We start from the raw sequence: 19,868 nt of genomic DNA on the forward strand, positions 1-19,868 counted from the left end.
AATAGAAACAGGTAAAATTGTACCTACCTGTAATTAATTAATCATTCTAATCACTCGATAACCGTAGGACCGAACAGACTTCCTTCCGCGCATCCTCCAAGCAGGCAACCATTCTTTTCCATCCTCATCCTCATCCTCATCATCATTATCAGGCGGAGGCGGAGGAGTAGGAAGAGAGGGAGAGAGAAAGATAGAGAGAGGGAGAGAGAGAGAAAGAGAGGGGGAGGAAAAAACGCGTTTCTAATCACTTCGGTAAAGGCGTAAACCTCACAAGTTATAATGGGGCTTCCTCCCTTGCATGCAATTAGGTCGATCTCGCGAAGGGGGGAAAAAAAGAAGAGGAAAGAAAACGGAAAATACGAGGCCCCACTATTCCCTTTTTCCTTCCCCTCCGAGTCAGGCGGCGGGAGTCCATGCATTTTTCATCGGTGTACGGGAACGCTGCCGCCATTTTATGCATGCAGCGCTGGGGGTAGGCAGGTGAAAGGGGTGGCCGGTGGTTGGGAGTGAGGAAGGGGTGGCTGGTGGTTGGGTGAGGGGGAGTGGGGAAAGGGTGGTTGGTGATGGTGAGGGAGGGGTAAGGGGTGGCTGGTGGTGGGGAAGGGGTGGCGGGTGAGGGGAGGTTGGGGAAGGTGTGTGGGGAAATGGTGGGGAGGTGGGGAAGGGTGATGCGTGGGGTATATATTTTCATGTGTGTGTTAAGTGATTCATACTGATTGGAGGAGAGGTAAGTTTTTTATGATTATTTTTTTCAGCATTATTATTTTTATTATTATTGTTATTATTATTATTAACTTGATTATTCTATCAACAGTGTTGTTGTTTTTGATGCTGTTGTTGATCCTGCTGTCGTTGTCGTTAATTTTGTAGCTGTTATTTATTTTTATTTTTTTGTGACCTGTCTTGCCATTGCGATAGGCCGTGCCATATATTCCTTATAACGATAAAGAAGAAATACAGGAAAGATCGCAAATATATGAAAAACTTTACTGCTCCATAGATTCACGAACTGCAGAAACCTGAAAAAAATAGGAGGACAGGGTGACGCTTTTCTTTTGATTCCCTGTTATTTCTTGTGAGACTGAGAACCAAAAACAACATCAACCAAGAGTCATACCTCACGGCAACCACTATACGTAAATAAAACTCGCCTGCGCCAGTAACGGAGTGGGGTCGTCCAAGAGTCCCCTCAAGAGACAGCACCTAAAAATAAGTATCAACAGCAAGCACACAGCAACACGAGGAGTCTTTCATATGCGTGTGTCCATCTGTGAGTCTGTCCGTCACTGTCCTTGCCACATTATCATATATCACAGGGCAACACACGAGAGACAGATGCGTCCCAGGAAGCAGGAAACCAACCAACTAGGGGCAAGCGTGATGTCTTTAGTGGACAACGATGACGATGATGACGAGGTAGAGCAGACCTTATTATAAGCTATCCCGGCCAATGCTTCTGTCACCCTGCATAGTGACGAGCAAATGACGGACAGATGCGCCTCAGGAAGCAGGAAACTAACTGAGTGCAAGCAGAAGGTCTTTATGGGCATGGTGATAGAGAGGAACGAGGGTGAAGAGGGGTAGGAGGAGGAGGAGAAGGGGGAGTTACATAAGCGTCTCTCTCAAGTGGCGTACCGGATAAATAGATGGATGGATGGATTGCCGGCGGGTGGCGAGGATGAGTAACGCGGAAATGAGATCAAGTGGAGCGTTCAGTTGGGATAATAATTTTACTGTTTAATGGCCTTTTTTTACATTAATTTCCGCTTCTGTTATTTGATGCGCTAATGGGAACTGCTTGATTGACTGATCTCTCCCTCCCTCTCTCTCTGATCGGGTGTGACATATAGGGAGAGAGTGAGAGAGGGAGAGATGGAGGGAGGGGGCGAGAGAGAGAGAGAGAGAGAGAGAGAGAGAGAGAGAGAGAGAGAGAGAGAGAGAGAGAGAGAGAGAGAGAGAGAGAGAGAGAGAGAGAGAGAGAGAGAGAGAGAGAGAGAGAGAGAGAGAGAGAGAGAGAGAGAGAGAGAGAGAGAGAGAGAGAGAGAGAGAGAAAAAAGAGGAAGAGGTGAAGATGTACAGTTGGAGAGGAGGAGGAGGAGGAGGAGGAGGAGGAGGAGGAGGAGGAGGAGGAGGGGAGGGGCTGCACCGTGGGAAGTGACCAGAGTGGCTCATTAAGTATGCCCAGGTATAGGGGAGAGGGTGGAGGGAGGGGGAGGGGAAGAGTCACTCACAATTACAAGAAACGTCTTCCCGAAAAACTCTCTCTCTCTCTCTCTCTCTCTCTAGTTTCTTTCTTTTCCTCTTCCCTTTCTTCCTCTCTTTCTTTCTTATTTTCTTCCCCTCTTCCATTTTTCCATACTTCGCTCTTCAGTTTCCTCCTCCTTCTCTTTCTTCATCCTTTCATTTATTCCATCTTTCCTTCATTTCTTTTTTTTTCCTTCCTTTGTTGCTACATTCTTCCTTCCTTCCTTCCTTTCTTACATCCTATTTCACTTATTTATTCACTCATTCACCTATTCCCACTGTCTATCATGTTTGTCTTTTCGTCCCTCTCACATCCTCTCCTTCCTTATTACTTTCCCCATCTCATCCTGCAACCCACACCCACACACACACACACACACACACGCCTGAACCCACGTCTACGCATTCCTTGCCCACCTTTCGCATGATTTACGCTGACGTGCCAGGTGTCGGCCCGTCAGCGTGCACATGTTTACACCCTCTTCCTGCCCTCGCACCTCTTAGCGTCACCTCACCCTCTCGTAGATGCCAGTCGGAATGTTACCTGTCCACCTATCACTTTACCTGTCCTCGTTCCTCCTCTGTTTGTCCCTGGCCTGTCTATCTTCGTGTGGTCTAGTTTATTGCGTGTGTGCTACGTGTGTGTGTGTTGTTTTTGCGAGGGTTTGAGTTCAAGTTTAGTACAATAAGGATGAGGGATGTTTGAGGACTGTGATGTGGTGGTGGAGGAATAGGTACATGTAGAGAGAGAAGACGAGAAGGGCATGAGGAGGAGGAGGAGAAATAGAAGGAGAAGAAAAGAGGCAAGAACAAGGAGAAGAAGAAAAAATAAGAAAACAAGATGATGATGATGATGATGATGGTGATAGTGATTATCATATATTGATGTAAAAGTAAAAGCAGATTATGAACAGGAGGAGGAGGAGGAGGAGGAGAAAGAACGTCACTAACAAAGATAACACTAAGGACACCAACAAAACAACAACAACAACAACAATGATAACAATATAAAAAAAAACGTCAAGGTGAGTTAGATTTAACGACACGCAAGGCAATGACCATAACAACACTCAGCACAATATAAAAACGGAGAGGAAGAAAACTACCGGAGTAAAAAGAAAATAAATCAATCAGTCGCATTTTAAAAGAGATGAAGAAAATGGATTAGAACGAGTGAGGGATAGGATGGGAAGGTAAGGAAGGAGGGAAAGAGGGAAGGGGAAGTAGGAAAAACAGGCAAACAGAAGAGATGGAGGAAAGGAGAGAGAATGGGGACCGACAGAGAAGGATGGAGGATTGAGAAACAAGGGAAAAGGGGGGAGAGAGGGAGAAGGAAACTAAAAAATAAATAAAGAGGGTGAATGGGTGGGTCAGAGGTAGTTAAGGGGACAGTGAAGAAAATGGTAATGATGGAAATGGTGAGGGGTGAAGGGGGGGAAGGAGGGGAGAGAGGGGAGGGTAGGGGGAGAGAAGGGACAGTTATGTAGGTAGGTATGGGAAGGGGGGAAGATGACGCGAAGGTGAGGAATGATAATGATGGTGGTGATGATGGTGACGGTAGGAATGGGGAGAAGGCAACGTTGGGAGAAGTAAAGGGAAGGAGGAAAGGGGAATAGAGGACATAGTTGAGGGAAGATGATGGGAGGTAAGAGGAGGTTGTGTGGGGGGGGAGGCAGGGAGATGATGATGAGGAAGAGGAGGAGGATGAAAGGAGGGAAGAAGTGGAGAAAAGAGAGACAAGAGAGGAAAAGAGGAGGGCATATGAAAGCAGGAGAAATGAAGGTGAGGAGGTAAAAAAAGGAGGAGGAGGAAGATGCAAAAGGGCGAAAATGGCAGAGAGGAGGCATAAAGGAAAGAAAAAGAAGAGGAGGAAAAGGAGGAGAAGGAATGGGTAACAGGGCGGGTAAGGAGAGGGCAGGGGCGTGAGGGGCGAGGCGCGACCACCCAGGGCAGGGGCGTGTGAGTCCGTGGGGCGTCTGGCTACTGTCCCGTCCCGTCACATCAGCAATGGTAATGACGAGGGGGCCGGGGACAGATATGGACGGGAGGCTAAATTACAGTGTGTCGGTGTGGAGGGGTGATGGGGAGGGGAAGGAGGGGAGGGGGGGTGAAGAGAAGATGGGAGGGAGGAGGGGTAGTGATGAGGATGGGCCTTCTTTTTCATCTCTTGTCTTCGTTTTTATGGTTTTGTTCTCATGGTTATTTTCCCTCCTTTTCTACTTTTTTTTTGTCCTACTTCCTCTGTTTTTATCTACCTCTTCTTGCTCTTCTTGTTCTTGTTTAGTTACTTCTTAATATTCTTCCCCTTATTGTTATTCTTTCACTATGCTTCATTTTTTTTACTCCTCTTTCTTCTCTTATTTGTCCTTCTCTCTCCCATTTTCGTCACTCTCGTCGTTCTTGTTCTCCTTTTCAAATAAATCTCCTTTCTCATTCTCCTCTTTCTCTCTGTTCCATCTTTCCACCTCTTTTTTTTCTCTTCTTCCTCGTCTTTTTCCACATCATTACATTCCTCTTCATTCTATCCCTCCTCTTCTTCCCACGTACTCCTTTCCTCCTACCTCTTCGTCTACCTCCATCTTTTTTTGTTCAACTCCTCCTATATATACTTCTTCGAGGGTAGAGGGAGAGGGGGAAGGAGAGGCACACAGGAGGGACGCAGACCCCGCTATGTACGAGGCCCAGCAGGAAGGCGTGACCCTCGGCTACCCTCCTGGTCACCTGCCTCGCTCGTAAATTCAGGAGGATCACACAGGTAGGTACCCCGGCCAGCATTCCCGCGGACCCGCCAGCGACCAACCCCCCTCACGCCGGTAGAGAGAAGGGGGAAGGATAATAATGCATTTTCTTTTTCTCTCTTTTTTTTGTGGTGGATGTGTTTTTTTATTTTGTTTTATCGTCTTTTTTCCTGTTCGTCTGCGTCTTTTAATTTGTTGCCTGTTCTTTTTTTCTTAGTTTTCTTTCTCTTCTTTTTCTTTTCTTCCTCATTCCTTCTTTTTCTTCTTCTCATTCTTTTTCTTTCTCTTTTTCTTTTATATTTCTTTTTCTTCTTCTTTTCCTTCCTCTTCTCCTTTTTCTTTCTCCTCTTCTTCTTTACTCCGATTACTATTACTATTACTACTACTACTATTTATTTTGCTTCTCCTTTTTAATTTTCATCTTCTTTTACTTTTTTCTTCCTCTCTTCTTTTTCTTCTCCATTTTCTCCATCTTCGAATATATTTATCCATTTTTTTAAAGTTTTCATTTATTTTTCTGAGCGTTCCTTCAGCTTTGTTACCGCCGTGCTAGGGTTTTTTCTTTCTTTTCTTTTTAACGAGACATAAATATTGGGAAGGTTTAAGAGCGAGAGAGTGAAAATTATGAAGTCTTTTTTTTTCTTCTTGCTTGGGGAGTTACGTGTACGTGTCTAGCGGCTGGGCGGCGGTCTTGCCTTCCCTCGCTCCTTCCTTCCTTCCTGCACGGTGAAGGTAACTTGATAATGATTTTTTTTCGACTTAAACACCTTCAGGAGACTAACAATGGCTTTCTGTGCCTGAATGTTCCCCGGCCTATGACTTAAACACCTTCAGGAGACTAACAATGGCTTTCTGTGCCTGTATGTTCTCCTGCCTATGACTTAAACACCTTCAGGAGACTATCAATGGCTTTCTGTGCCTGTATGTTCTTCTGCCTATGACTTAAATACCTTCAGGAGACTTACAATGGCTTTCTGTGCCTGTATTCCATCCTGCCTACGACTTAAACACTTTACTTCTGAATGCTTTTAACAGGGGAATGGCACAGGACCTCACACAGTATACACGAATACCTACCTACATACATACATACACATACATACATTAACATATACACAAACAACATCTTATACATACATACATAAATACGAAGACACACACACACACACACACACACACACACACACACACACACAGGGATGGTAAATGAGCAGAAGGCCGAGAATTACGAGTCATAATGTGGAGGTGGACGGGGTGGTGGTGGTGGTGGTGGTGGTGTCAGGGGCGAGGAAGACAGTACCGCAAAGTCCCTGAAAAATGCAATCTTCCCAACGGGCCGAGATGGAGGGAAGGGAAGGAGGAGGGAAGGAGCAGGAATGGAAGGAGGGAGAGGCGACGTAAGGGGCAGCAATGGAAGGAGGAAAGGAGGGAAATAAAGATAGATAGTACTACTACTACTACTACTATTACTACTACTATTACTACTACTACTACTACTAAAATAAAATAAAATAAAAATAGGTACAGAGGAATCTTGATATTTCCCTCTTTATATATAGTTCAAGTCTTAGAGAAAAGAGAATAGAGTAGAAGGAATGCGTCTCTCGTTCGTTAACTACACAGGATAGGATGGTCGTTTCTCCTGACCCAGCCCGGTAAAGCCAGCGAGGGTTGCCCAGTGTCCCCGCGGCCGGATGGACCGTGTTCCGTGTAATCCCAATTTATCAACTTCCTGGATGAAACGGACCGTCAGGAATTGACATGTCATCAACTGCTGTCCCCAGTGTGTCGCCTAATAGACGTGAGGAGCAACACACGCCGGCCGCTGCGTCTTGATTTTGGCCCCGAATACTAGTGGCTGTTGACTATGTAAGGGAGACGGCTTGCTGTGAGGTTATTTTAGTCTGCCTATCTGTCTGTCTGTCTATCTCTGTCTCTCTCTCTCTCTCTCTCTCTCTCTCTCTCTCTCTCTCTCTCTCTCTCTCTCTCTCTCATTGAAAGAACGGGGCATGGCATTGTCCTTTTATGGCATCTCCCCCTCCTTTCACCCGCCCTTCCTTGGCCGTGTCGCTCATCCGTGCCTCGCCAAGCCCTCGCCATCGCCTCGCAAATTCCGTTGATGCCCAAATGACCACCTGCATCTCAGTCCTGCCAACGTGCTCTCCCTCTCTCCTGCCAGACCAGCCTCACCCTCCCATGACAGCCCTCCCCCTCCCCTGCCAGCTCTCGCCTGTCACGACATGGTACCTCTCCGACACCCTGACCCCGCGTCGGATGTTACCCAACGCAACAGCTTATCGCTAAATCTTGTGACTCACGAGGTATAAACACGTGTCAGGTTAGTCTAGTGTCACGTGATGTTCTCAAAATCAGAATAATTGATATACTTTAAATCCAAGGCGTTAGGATCACTCGACATACCCTATTAATGTACAGGAATATATTATCTTTACACTAAACATAAATGGGTGAATATGATAATTCCTCTGTTGTTTATGACTTATTACTGATGGGAACTCAAGGGGGAACTGACGACCAAACTTATACCGGCACAGACGGATTGTTTTATAGTCACATCCTTTCTTGCTTGCTTGGCGTTACTGTTCCCCGCTGCTTAACTTGATGAAGCTCGCAAATGAAGTGAAGGTTAGTGAACAACATGCGAGGGATATGATCAATAAAACATACGGTGATCACTTCCCTAATGGCCCCAAACAGGCGACACATGATGCCACGTGTCCCGGGGCTCACCTCGGCAATACGGGGCCAAGTCAAGGTCGCGGGGCGTTATCAGCTTACGTCAGTTCGGCGCGAGCGGCGGGGGCGGCGGGGCGGGGCAAGGTGCGTCGCTGAGGGAGTAGCCCCGGGGGAGGGACCTCACGCTGGAGGCCAAAGGTGGCGCTGCTAAATGTGCTCCTAATGGTGTTACGTATGCATGATTACCTTTGTTTTCCCACACTTCAGCATCTCTCTCTCTCTCTCTCTCTCTCTCTCTCTCTCTCTCTCTCTCTCTCTCTCTGTACATGTATCACGTCAATAACCTCAATAATCTATCAAAAATGCATTCACCCGTTTGCAGACAATAAACACGGCATACCCAGGAGTATAGATAACAACAATATCCTTTTTGACATATTCAGATTCGTACCTACCATCTGTGGCTGAAGATATTAATTTACTCAACCATCAGATAAAAAAAAAAAAAAAAAAATTATTTTAATCATTATGTCTACCTCGACGTAGCTGTTCTTTATACAAACTGAGTCAGGTAATTCCGTAACTTTAATTCCCCAAACCAGCGACAAAATTACCACTGACCAAGTCGCTGAGGATGTCCTGAACAGCAAACCTCGTATTCATGTTCCTGATACAAGTAAAGTACTGGTATTTGTTCACGGTCATGGTGATTGGTACGCCACTCCCCCTTCTGATTGATTTAAATTCCGCCGCACGTCAGAGAAAAGGCACTAATTCTCCCTAAAACCATTCAATCTAAGAGGAACTCGAACACTCAATTACACCTCATTAGTTTTCACTCGGCCTCGTCTCTGTTCTGACATGCATATAATTAACCGTTCCTGTTACTGCTCCCAACACTGAAAAGGAACGACCCGATTGTCTTAAAACTGTGGTTATCTGTCACTCTGAACTATTTTTTTCTTTAAGCAAACGCTGTATGCGCATTTAAGCTAGAAACTCCTTAGATTTAAAAAATTCCTCTTTTTTTTTTTAATTATAAGATTTTGACGTACTTTTCCCAGATTTAGCGGGCTTTTTAATTTTTGTTTTTGTTTTATTGCACTTGAGCTGTCTCCCTTGCTGTAAAATAAGTAAATAAAAAAAAAATACCACCACTCTATATTCACTCGCCTTACTCTCTTTTTCAAATGTTCCACTGTTGCTGAGTACGATAAGTGGACGAAATATATATCTAGTAACGGTTATAAAACTCAGGAATTCAAACCACATGTTTTTTTCCGATTGAAAAAATCCACGTCAATGATTAAGTTAGTCCTTAAAAAAAAAGTCTTCATAAATCGTCTCCAAATGTTTATACCCAACAACCTTGAGAAAAAGTTTTAAAAAGAAAATATAAACATAGATAGTCACACCTTCAATCGGTACGGTCAGTTCTTATTTGCCTCCTAAAGGGTGACAGTATATGCCCTTCCCGTCCTTACGTAATGGCGCGCTTCTTACAAATATCTTCCATCAACACATCGAAACTTGTCCGCGGTGACTCACGGATCGCTCTCCTCCTCGACCAATCTCCCTATCTGCTGTCTCCTCTTTCTCACACTCCATTAGGCTACTGTGTTTCTTATCTTGCCGACCTCTCCCCCAACTACACCCCCCTCCCCATTCACTCCACCTCCCAATAAGTGGTTACCCTCGTGAGATTTGGTCCACAGTCTGTCCCGTCCCCCCCCCCCCAGTGTGTGTGGGTGTGTGACGCAATAGCTTATCACGACCTCCACACTCACTTATCCCTAATTACAGGAAGCCGAAGAAATCTCTCTCAAAACACTACTACTACTACTATTATTACCAACTACAACTATACTACTGCTGCTGCTGTTGCTATAGGGAGTCACAAGGCCTCGGTTCAGCCCCTCCTCACACCATGACCGGTAAAGGATCGATGGTCGTATTCTGCACTCCTTATCTCTGTACTTCCGTTCCCCGAGTCTGTGATCCATCTCGATTGGCGATTCTCAGCGACAGCGTTCAGAGGCTCCAAGGTCCTCGCACGCCAGAGCAGACCCTTTGTGCCCACGTGCAGAAGTCCCTTTCACACGCATCTACTGGACAGTCATGCTATACGTATATCCGTTGCGATAAACGAATCCTCACTTTGAAGGCTGCATCAAGGGTCTGCTCTCACCTCTTCTCGTTACATATACTTTTCTTGGTACTATCGCTGTTTGATCAGTCGCTGGCCATGTATAATGCAAGATCCGCCCTTCTCTTGTATTAGTATAGGTGCTCTGAGCCATGTACTAAACTTGTACCGGACGGACATTTCAGTGCTAGAAAAAGCCAACACATCGCTCAGTTCATCGTCCTTTCAGATGCTACGCTTATTAAGGACACTGTAACTTATAATAACACTGTGGAGCAGGGTGGTGGATGAAAAGGTACACTGGTCAAGCATTTCAGCAAACGGTTTAAAATGCTTCGCTGCAATGAGATTTACGAACCATTAGTGTTTCATAAGAGCCCCATTTCCTTGATCTAACGTGCGGTTGGTTGTCACGCCCTCTTGTGACAATTTTTTTTTCACTTCACATTTTCAGGAGCTCATCTCGTTTTTAACCCGGTAGCAGCGACGGGCCAAATTTTTGCCATGATATAAAAAAACCCCAAAATAGATGATGCATAAACTGATCACAAATGCGTTAATGTATATTATGAAATGGTTTGCGTGAATGATGATTTTTTCTCTTTTTTCTCGCTTAGAGGGGCCTTTAAGAAACATGATCCCCGCAGCTACCAGGTTAACTGCGGTAATTCCAGTAGACTATTTATTTTGCAGTAGAAAATTCAGTTAAAGCTGTTCTACTGTTTAAGGACTTGTGGTATCGACCCTGTACTGCATGTTTTAGGTTCAGAATACTCGAGACAAACAATCGTTGCGCCAACATTTTTAATTGGAAATCTTGAGTGTTGCACAAATCGTTTAAAAGTGTCGGTTTTGATAAGTTAAAGGGCTTGTGGTTGGTACTGATCCCACGTGATAATCATTCTGAACGCCGAGTCAGCATTTTACAATTCAAGTCTGACAATGTCTCCCAACTCCGTATATTACATTCTTAGCATACAACAAAGATTTTAGCGTCACCTTTACTTCTGTCAATCTCAGTCACCGTCCTAAAATATATTTCATTGCTGCTTCGTCAACTTCACCTCACTACCTTTAAACCTTTCCTTGCTCACAGATCCCTGGCTTTAAAGTAGTAAGAATTGGTCTCGTGGCATTTGGTAAATACCACATCTTGAAATTCGGTCAGTCTGTTGTAATGTCACACAGCCTTCAGTGGTCTGTGTCTTCCTCACCTCCGAGGGATCATCAGAGCAAGCAACTGATCTACCTCTCGCGTCTTTTTTGGAGTGGTGTGCAGTCAACCAAATCAGGCAGTCATCGAGATGGGTATTGGGGATTTTTCTTCTGCTCCTCCTCTCTCATTTACTTCTCTACTTATTCTTCCTTTTCTCCTACTTTTATCCCTCTCCACCTCCATCGCTATGCTTTATTGTCGTCCAACAGCTGCAGTCGTGTTATATTCATGAAGCTTGGTTCAGGTGTAAAACATATATATCACTTGCACAACTTTTGCTAGACAAACATTTCGCTGCGTGAAAAAGCCAACACATCGCTCAGTTCATCGTCCTTTCAGATGCTACGCTTAGTAAGGACTCTGTAACTTATAATAAAATTGTGGAGCAGGGTGGTGGATGAAAAGTGTACGAGAGAATGTGGATGAATGAGTTAGATTCAATAGAAGTAGCATTTATCCGAGACTTGGATGCTTGGGTAAATTTATAACCAATCACTGAGCAAAGAATTTTATAAATTTTACTTTACCTTTCAATTTACAGAAGGCTACTTACTGAATAAATAAAATCATGTAGTATTCAAACGGACGGATTCAATAGCCTCCAACAGCAAAGTTTCGAAGCCGAAGAAAAGAAACTCGTGAAATGTGTAGAGAGGCAAGCCTGTCCGCCTCCACACACACACACACACACACACACACACCGTCGTCCATGGCAACAACCCGAGCTCAGAGCGAATAAACTTTTGTGAAACCATCTCTCTCTCTCTCTCTCACACACACACACACACACACACACACACACACACACACATTTCTCTCTCTCTCTCTCTCTCTCTCTCTCTCTCTCTCTCTCTCTCTCTCTCTCTCTCTCTCTCTCTCTCTCTCTCTCTCTCTCTCTCTCTCTCTCTCTCAAAACAATCTCGGCGCGGGCCCGTTTTTTCCTCGCCCTGGGAAGCACTCGAATGAAGAGACGCGGAGAAGTGGTGGAGGAGATAAGACTCGATAAGGCGGCGAGGGAGGAGATGGAAGACGCCCCACACTCGACCTTCACGATGGGGAGGCTGTCTGGCTGTCTACACGGGTTCTCTGGCTATCTGCTTGGGCTCTCTGGCTGTCTAACTCTACCTGCCGGGGATATCTGGCTGTCTAAATGGGCTCTCTGCATGGCTGTCTATTTGGGCTCCATGCCTGTCTACCTCTACCTGCCTTGGCTGTCTGGCTGTCTAACTGTCTCTGTCTTAATCTACCTTTCTGGGCTCTCTGACTATCTAACTCTACCTACCTGGGCTGTTTGGTTATCTAACTCTACCTTCTTGGGCTGTCTATCTGTCTAACTCTACATACCTGGGCTGCATGGCTGTCTAACTCTACCTACCTGGGCTGCCTGGCTGTCTAACTCTACATACCTGGGCTGCATGGCTGTCTAACTCTACCTATCTGGGCTGTTTGGCTCTCTAAATCTAACTACCTGGGCTGTTTGGCTCTCTAATTCTACCTGCCTGGGCTGTTTGGCTGTATAACTCTACCTACCTGGACTGTCTGGGAGTCTAATTCTACCTACCTGGGCTGTCTGGTTCTCTAGTTCTACCTGGGTGCTTGGCTGTCTAGTTCTGTCGTTTCCTGGAATGCTATATTTGTCTGACACCTGTTTCGAATTTTTTATCCTTGTTTGACTGGATGACTGACTGAGTGACTGACTGACTGAGTGTTTGTTTTCTATAGTGTGTGACTGTTTATCTGACTTGCTTGATTGTTTGCTTTGTTTTTGTCTTTTTTTGTTTGTTACTAAATTTCTTCCTTTCAGCTTATTTTTTTACCTGGCTTATTTTTTTACGACATGAATCTTTTGTTTTCGATTTATATTCATTTTTTTATCATGTTACTTTAGGTCTATTCATATCTCACTCTCACTCTATCTCTCTCTCTCTCTCTCTCTCTCTCTCTCTCTCTCTCTCTCTCTCTCTCTCTCTCTCTCTCTCTCTCCCCCCCCCACCTATCAGTTTATCTATGATCGCATGTTCCGCAATATAAGTCCCGCCGAGCATTAATTCCCACGATTCCTATAAGCTGCTTTCTTCGGCGATTTCTTCCACACTTCAACACGGAGGGGAGAGTCGCCGCTAAGGAAGGAAGGGATTGCTCAATATTGCAGTGGAGGAAAGGTCAAGTATGCATGCGACAGAGAGAGGGAGAGAGGGAGGGATATGGAGAGATAGAAAGAGAAAGAAAGAGGGGGATAGATACAGATATAGATAAAGAAAAAGAGAGATAGACGGATATAGATAGAGAGAAAAAGACAGGGAAAGATAGATAAATATAGACAGATAAAAAACAATAAAAGAGACAGGGATAAAGAGGGAGATAGATATAGATAGAAAGATAAAGAAAGGGAGAAATAGACAGATAGAGAAAGATAAAGAAAGGGAGAGATAGAGAGAAAAAAGAGAGGGAAAGATAGATAAATATAGACATATAAAAAACAATAAAAGAGACAGGGATAAAGAGGGAGATAGATATAGATAGAAAGATAAAGAAAGGGAGAAATAGACAGATATAGAGATGGAAAGATAAAGAAAGGGAGAGATAGAGAAAAAAAAGAGAGGGAAAGATAGATAAATAGAGATAAGATAAGGAATAATAATAAAAGACAGAAGGATACCACATAACACACGGACAAACAGAGAGAGAAAGACAAACAATCAATAAAAAAAACAAAAAAAACATACACACAAGCCTTACTATACAACCTGTTTACCTACATACGATTCCTCCCTTTCACTTCTCTACATCAAACAAAACCAGAGTGAAAAAAACATCCCACGTCCTTCAATACAAAACCCTTCCCATTCTCCTTTACTCTCCTCCTCCTCCTACATAGCGTTTTTTACCCCAACATCACGCTTCTTCCATGCCCGGGTGCCGGTTCTCTGGGTAAGTCTTAGAACGTATGGAGGTAATGTTGCTATACCGAGAGTGTGTGTGTGTGTGTGTGTGTGTGTGTGTGTGTGTGTGTGTGTGTGTGTGTGTGTGTGTGTGTGTGTGTGTGTGTTAGGGGGCGAAGCAGCTATGGACTCAGGGATGTAATAATTCCGGCTTAGCGTTGGTGTGGTCGGGAAGTGACTAATGGGTTGTATGTGAACAGGTGAAGGCAGGTGTGTGTAAGGGGCAGGGGGAGGATGAGGGGGTGTTTGTGTGTGTGTGTGTGTGTGTGTGTGTGTGTGTGTGTGTGCGTTCAGGTAGGTAGGTTAATGTAGGCTCTGTCATACGAACTATTTTTTTCTACTCCTGTGTTTGTTGTGGTGTGTGTTTTTGTGTTTATGCATGTATGTGTCTCAGTGGGTGTTTGGGAGTGTGGGTGTGATTTTTTATTTTGTTTGGGTTTTTGTTTTGTTTTTGTTTGGGTGAATGAATTTTTTTTGTGTGTGTTTGTGTCCGTGTGTTTGTTTGTTTGTGAGTGTGTGTGTTTTTTAATCGACCTGTGCTGATCTCTTCCTTCGGTTAACATGCCTGCTAACATTTCCGTCTACAGTCTCACGAATAATCATCCTTTTCTTGATTCGTACCCACAGTTTAGCAAAATAGCATCTGTCCGTTCGCTATTCGCTAGCTATTCACGTATTGATTTTTGCCCTTTAGAAAGCGACCGGGAAAAAAATTGTGTTTTATACTGAAGCCATTTGAAAACACTGACTCTTTATTACAAAAGGTTACATGTACAACAATCACGCACTTTAAGGAAAATTACTTGAAATAAAAAAAGGAATACAAATAATAGTCCCATTTTTTTTTCTTTTGCCCTTGAGCTGCCTACCTTGCTCTAAAAAACTAAAGTCCCAAAATTACTTAAAAATGAAAGACGCAAGCAAAGTCCAGTCCCATAACAACCTTGCCTGACGTCAAATGAAATGAAAAAAAATGTTCACCCAACCCGATATGATTTGATTACTTGTCGGTTCTTTATGTTGGTGTCGTTTATTATTCAGAGGTGACCCGTTTGCCTCCCGGTTATCGCAAGTTGAAGAAATCCCGTGATTGCTCCGAAGCACTAAATGAGTTTGTTGTGATCGCGTAATTAGTGTTATGAGGTACGAGCCGGTCTGTGATTTATTTTATTTTATTTATGTTGTGTGCTTGTGTGATTTGGATAATTGGAGAGAGAGAGAGAGAGAGAGAGAGCATAATCATTGGGATTTCCAATAATTATTCTTTAGCTTCTTTAACCCCCTCCCCATTCTCTCTCTCTCTCTCTCTTTATCTATCTATCTATCTCAATCACACACACACACACACATCCACGTGTTCACTGTAGCGCGACTTTATTGTTTACAAGGAACTGAATTTTTTTGTCCTGTCTCCAAGAAACAAGTCTGTGTGTGTGTGTGTGTGTGTGTGTGTGTGTGTGTGTGTGTGTGTGTGTGTGTGTGTGTGTGTGTGTGTTGCATTAATGAACAGCGCACCGACCATTATGTTTTTTTGCACACTTCCTGTATGTGTTTTGTTCCCTGAGTGAGTGAGTGAGTGAGTGAGTGAGCGTGTGAGTGATAGAGTGAGTGCATGCGTATTGTATTAAGGCACCATTCTTTCCCCCAACTATGCTCTTAAAACCCCACTTCGTGTATCAAAGTTCGCTATGCTGCCTTGTACGCATGTTTTATAAAGTACATACGCTGGGAGACGATAATAAGGTAGTGCGTAAAAGAGTAGATATTGCATAGTAACGCCATTTTTTCCTACAGGACCCTTATCGTTAAAACCCTCTAGTTAAATAATTAAAATCAATATGCAACGTAGTTTTGCTGTATTGTTATGTTTTCTGTGGACCGGGAAATGATAAGTTAAGCAGTAAGTATTGCATCGAAACGCCATTTTTTTTTAGGACCCATACTGTTAACATCCTCTAGTTTAATATAAATCTGTATGTAGTGTGGTATGGATATAATTGTTGTTTGTATTGCACCGTGAAATGACAAGTTAAGGAGTATACGTTTTCTTTTCTTTTCCTAGTAGCCACAATCTTAACACCCTCTAGTTAATTAATATCAATCAGTCTGGATCTATTGTTGTATGTATTGCACCGTGAAATTACGCTAAGTGAAGCAGCAGGTGTGTATTGCGTCGAGGAACTATTCTTTCATAGGACCCATAATCTTTTAACACCCTCTAGTTATTCAATATAAATCAGTATGCAGCGTGGTATGGGTGTAATCGTGTATTGTTGAGTAAATGCACCGTGAAATGACAGGTGGAGTAGGCGCACAGGTGTCTGGCATCGGTACACCATCTATTCCTAGGACCCATCATGTTAACACCCTCCACTTAGTATAAATTTGTATGTAGCGTCGTCAGGATGTATTGTTGAGTGAATGCACCGTGAAATGACAGTTGAAGGAGTAGGTGTGTCTTGCATTGGGGCGCCATTCTTTCGGCGAACTCTTAATATCGCGAACCCCCTCCCGTGTATTGATAGGTCCCCGCGGCCCGGCACGAATGTATTGGAAAGTGCGTGCAGCGGCGGGCGATAAGTCATCATTACACTTGGCTTACTTTCCTCCGTTGGTCGCTTTCCCTCGCTCCCCTTCCCCATAAAAAAATCCATTATTGTTTCCCTCCCTTTCCCCTTTTAATGCCGTTTATCCATCCCACTTGTCCTTCCCCTTTTTTATCGGATGCCTCACTCTCTCTCTCTCTCTCTCTCGCCCTTCCTGCTTCTCCTGTTCTTTCTACGTACACTTATTGTACTACGCCATTTCCCTATGATTCTCTCGCTCCTTCCTCTCTCTGCTATTCATCCTCCCCTCTTCCCCACTCTCATTCTTCCTCTCTGTTTATCTCTCGCCTTCTTTCCTCCTACTCTTTCCTCTTCCAATCCTACCCTGTTCCTTTTTCTACTCCCTCGCTCCTTCCTCTCCCTGCCTTTCATCCTCTCCCCTCTCTCTCTCTCTCTCTCTCTTCCTGTGGCGTTCATTAGCGGGGCGCCGCGTGTAGGAGTCCCCGCCACGCCCTCCTACACCCACCCACGCCCTCTCATCACCCTCACTCACACACACGCCATCCACGCCGCAGAATCAAGGTCAGGTGAAGGTTCAATCACACCTCTCGCCTGACAACGTGAAACTGTGAACTGGTTATTGAAAAAAGTAGCAAATTGTTTCTTTTTTTTAATTTTCTGGTTTCTATAAAAATAAGAAAAATGACATGTCCTATATAATTTACCTAGTTCTCTCTCTCTCTCTCTCTCTCTCTCTCTCTCTCTCTCTCTCTCTCTCTCTCTCAAACACACACACATACGCACACAAACATACACAACCCCCCCCTCCCACACACACAAACGCAACCCGCTCCCACACACACAAACACAGCCCCCCACCCCCACACACACGCACTAACATGCAACCCCAAAAGCAAAAGAATCACCAACAGCCCCCTTCCACCCTCCCTCACGCACCCCCACCCGCACCCACGGAGGCCCGCCCACAGGAGGGGAGCGAAAAGGGTGGCCACTGAGGCTCGGCTAAACACACCAGCGAAGCGTTACGATTGCGTGTATAGGAAGTTGCAAATATATATTAACCAACCACAGCCAACGAGGGTGGTGGCGGCGGCAATGGCGGTGGCGGCGGTGGTGGTGGTGATGGTGGTGGTGGTTAATGAAGTGGTAGGTAAGTACTAAGGAAAGGCTTGCTGTTGTAGCTGTGGAGGTGATGGTACTATAGTGGTGGTGATGTTTGGTGGTGTTGGAGATGGAATTGGTTTTAATGATGAAGGATGATGAGTTGGTGGTGGTGGTGGTGATGGTGGTGGTCTGTCTCCGTGTGTGTGTGTATGTATGTGTAAATATGTACAGTCCCAACTCTTCCTTTTCCTCATAACTACGAGTGTCATTTTTTAGTAGCGACTCCGGAAGAAACAACGCCAGCGAGGAACAAAGGTACCAAGAAAGAGAGTCAACCAAGCGGTGGAACGACCAACACCATGCACGGAAGAAGGTACCCACTGATACACACTAATAAAAATAGAAGGGGCGTGTGTAGCGGACGGGCGGCGCAGCGGGAGGCGGGCCGGGGGAGTACAAGTCTTAGGGTCACCTGTCGGAGGGGCGAGGGTCGGCTGGGCACGCTAATTTAAGGTAATTAAGGATAATGGAAATATATTTATGGGAGAGAAGGGCGAAGGGAAGGCAGGGCAGGTGAGGAATGATGTAAAGCGGTCGATATTGTTTAGAGGTAAAATGTGCAAGAGAGAAAGAGAGAGAGAATGGGGGGGGAGAAGAGAGCGAGAGAGAGAGAGAGAGAGAGAGAGAGAGAGAGAGAGAGAGAGAGAGAGAGAGAGAGAGAGAGATAATGATGAATGGATCGACTAGTCTTTAACAGTCTATATAGTCTCTCTCTCTCTCTCTCTCTCTCTTTCTGTCATATACTATTCTACACACTTTCCTTCCACCTGGCACACACTTCCCTGCAAGCTCTCTCTCTCCCTCTCTTGACACACACACACACACACACACACACACACACACACATTTCCCTCCTCTCTCTCTCTCTTTCCCTCCCTCTCGCTCGCTCGCTCCCTCTTCTCTCTCAGGACACTTCCCTCCCCTTGCAAGCCACGTCCGCCGGCAGATTACTGAACTGTGTGGATCCTGTGGGAATTTACATGCGGAGGAGGCGGGAGGCGGCGGGTTGCATGATAATGGCGTGAATCTACCACCACTCCTTCCTCCTCGTCGTCCTCCTCCTGCAAGTCTGTCTACCTACCTACCGCCTCTTCCGACTGTCTGTCCATCTATTGTCTCTCTCTCTACGACTCTTGTGGGGGGATGGAGGAGGAAAGAGTGTGTGTGTGTGAGTGAGTGTGTGTGTGTGTGTGTGTGTGTGTGTGTGTGTGTGTGTGTGTGTGTGTGAGTGGGTGTTTGTGTGTATGTTCTGCCGTTTTCTCTCCTCTTTAAGTGTACTGTAGCATCTGCTCCTCCTCCTCCTCCTCCTCCTCCTCTTTAATTGTTTTTTTTGCTGTTGTTGTTTTCTCTAATTGTATTCCGCGGCAGAAAAGATTTACAATGATGAGTACACACATGAAACAGTAACACACACACACACACACACACACACACACACACACACACACACACACACAGGGGGACGGGGGAGGAGAAGCACCAGGAGTAGTACATGCGTGACTGCAAGATACAAAAAATAATAATGCAGAGGTCCCGTGACGGCCATTGTACTCTAAACATTCGCTTATTACGCCGATAAGGGGAGTGGCCTTGTCGCTACTTATTGGCGTTTTGTCTTTAGCAGAAGCCCTTAATTAGAGTTATCGATGAGCCCCTGACGAGCCCCGCCCCGCCCCGCCTCACTGAGTCCTGGCGGCGAGCTAAAGGGCGGGGCTGGCGTGAGGGGGAAGGCGCAGTTTAGGAAGAATGGTAAGCTTTCTTCCTTAAGTAAAGAGTGGGTAGGGATAAGTTTAGGAAGCATACTAAGCTTTCTTCCTTCTCAAAAAAAGAAATGGTGGGGACAGTTTAGAAAGAATAGTGAGCTTTCTCCCTTCTCAAAATACAAATAATTTCTTTAAAACAATACTGAATAATGTCAATGGAGATCTAGTAATCCACTCCTACCCTATTACGGACACGCCTAAACTCTTGTTGATATAATAGTGAGTGGGGACAGTTTGGGCAGGACTCCACGCACGTCGCTGCCTCGTTAACTTGGCAGCGGGGAACAGGAGTGGATGTGGGTCGAGTTGTGACCCAGCTTCAGGGGTGCGGCAGGACGGCCTGGGAGCCAACATGCGCTGGGTACTGGGTAAAGAGTGGAGACAGACAGAC

General features: G+C 45.1%; 1 protein-coding gene across 1 annotated transcript in view; it reads right to left on the bottom strand.

Moving 5' to 3' along the window:
- LOC126998605 (homeotic protein distal-less-like) overlaps positions 1 to 19,868 on the bottom strand; it is a 60,126-nt gene that overhangs the window by 32,186 nt on the left and 8,072 nt on the right. The gene's annotated exons all lie outside the window — the stretch shown is intronic.

The sequence above is a fragment of the Eriocheir sinensis genome, chromosome 14 (genome assembly GCF_024679095.1).
Source record: "Eriocheir sinensis breed Jianghai 21 chromosome 14, ASM2467909v1, whole genome shotgun sequence".
Lineage (NCBI taxonomy): Eukaryota > Metazoa > Arthropoda > Malacostraca > Decapoda > Varunidae > Eriocheir > Eriocheir sinensis.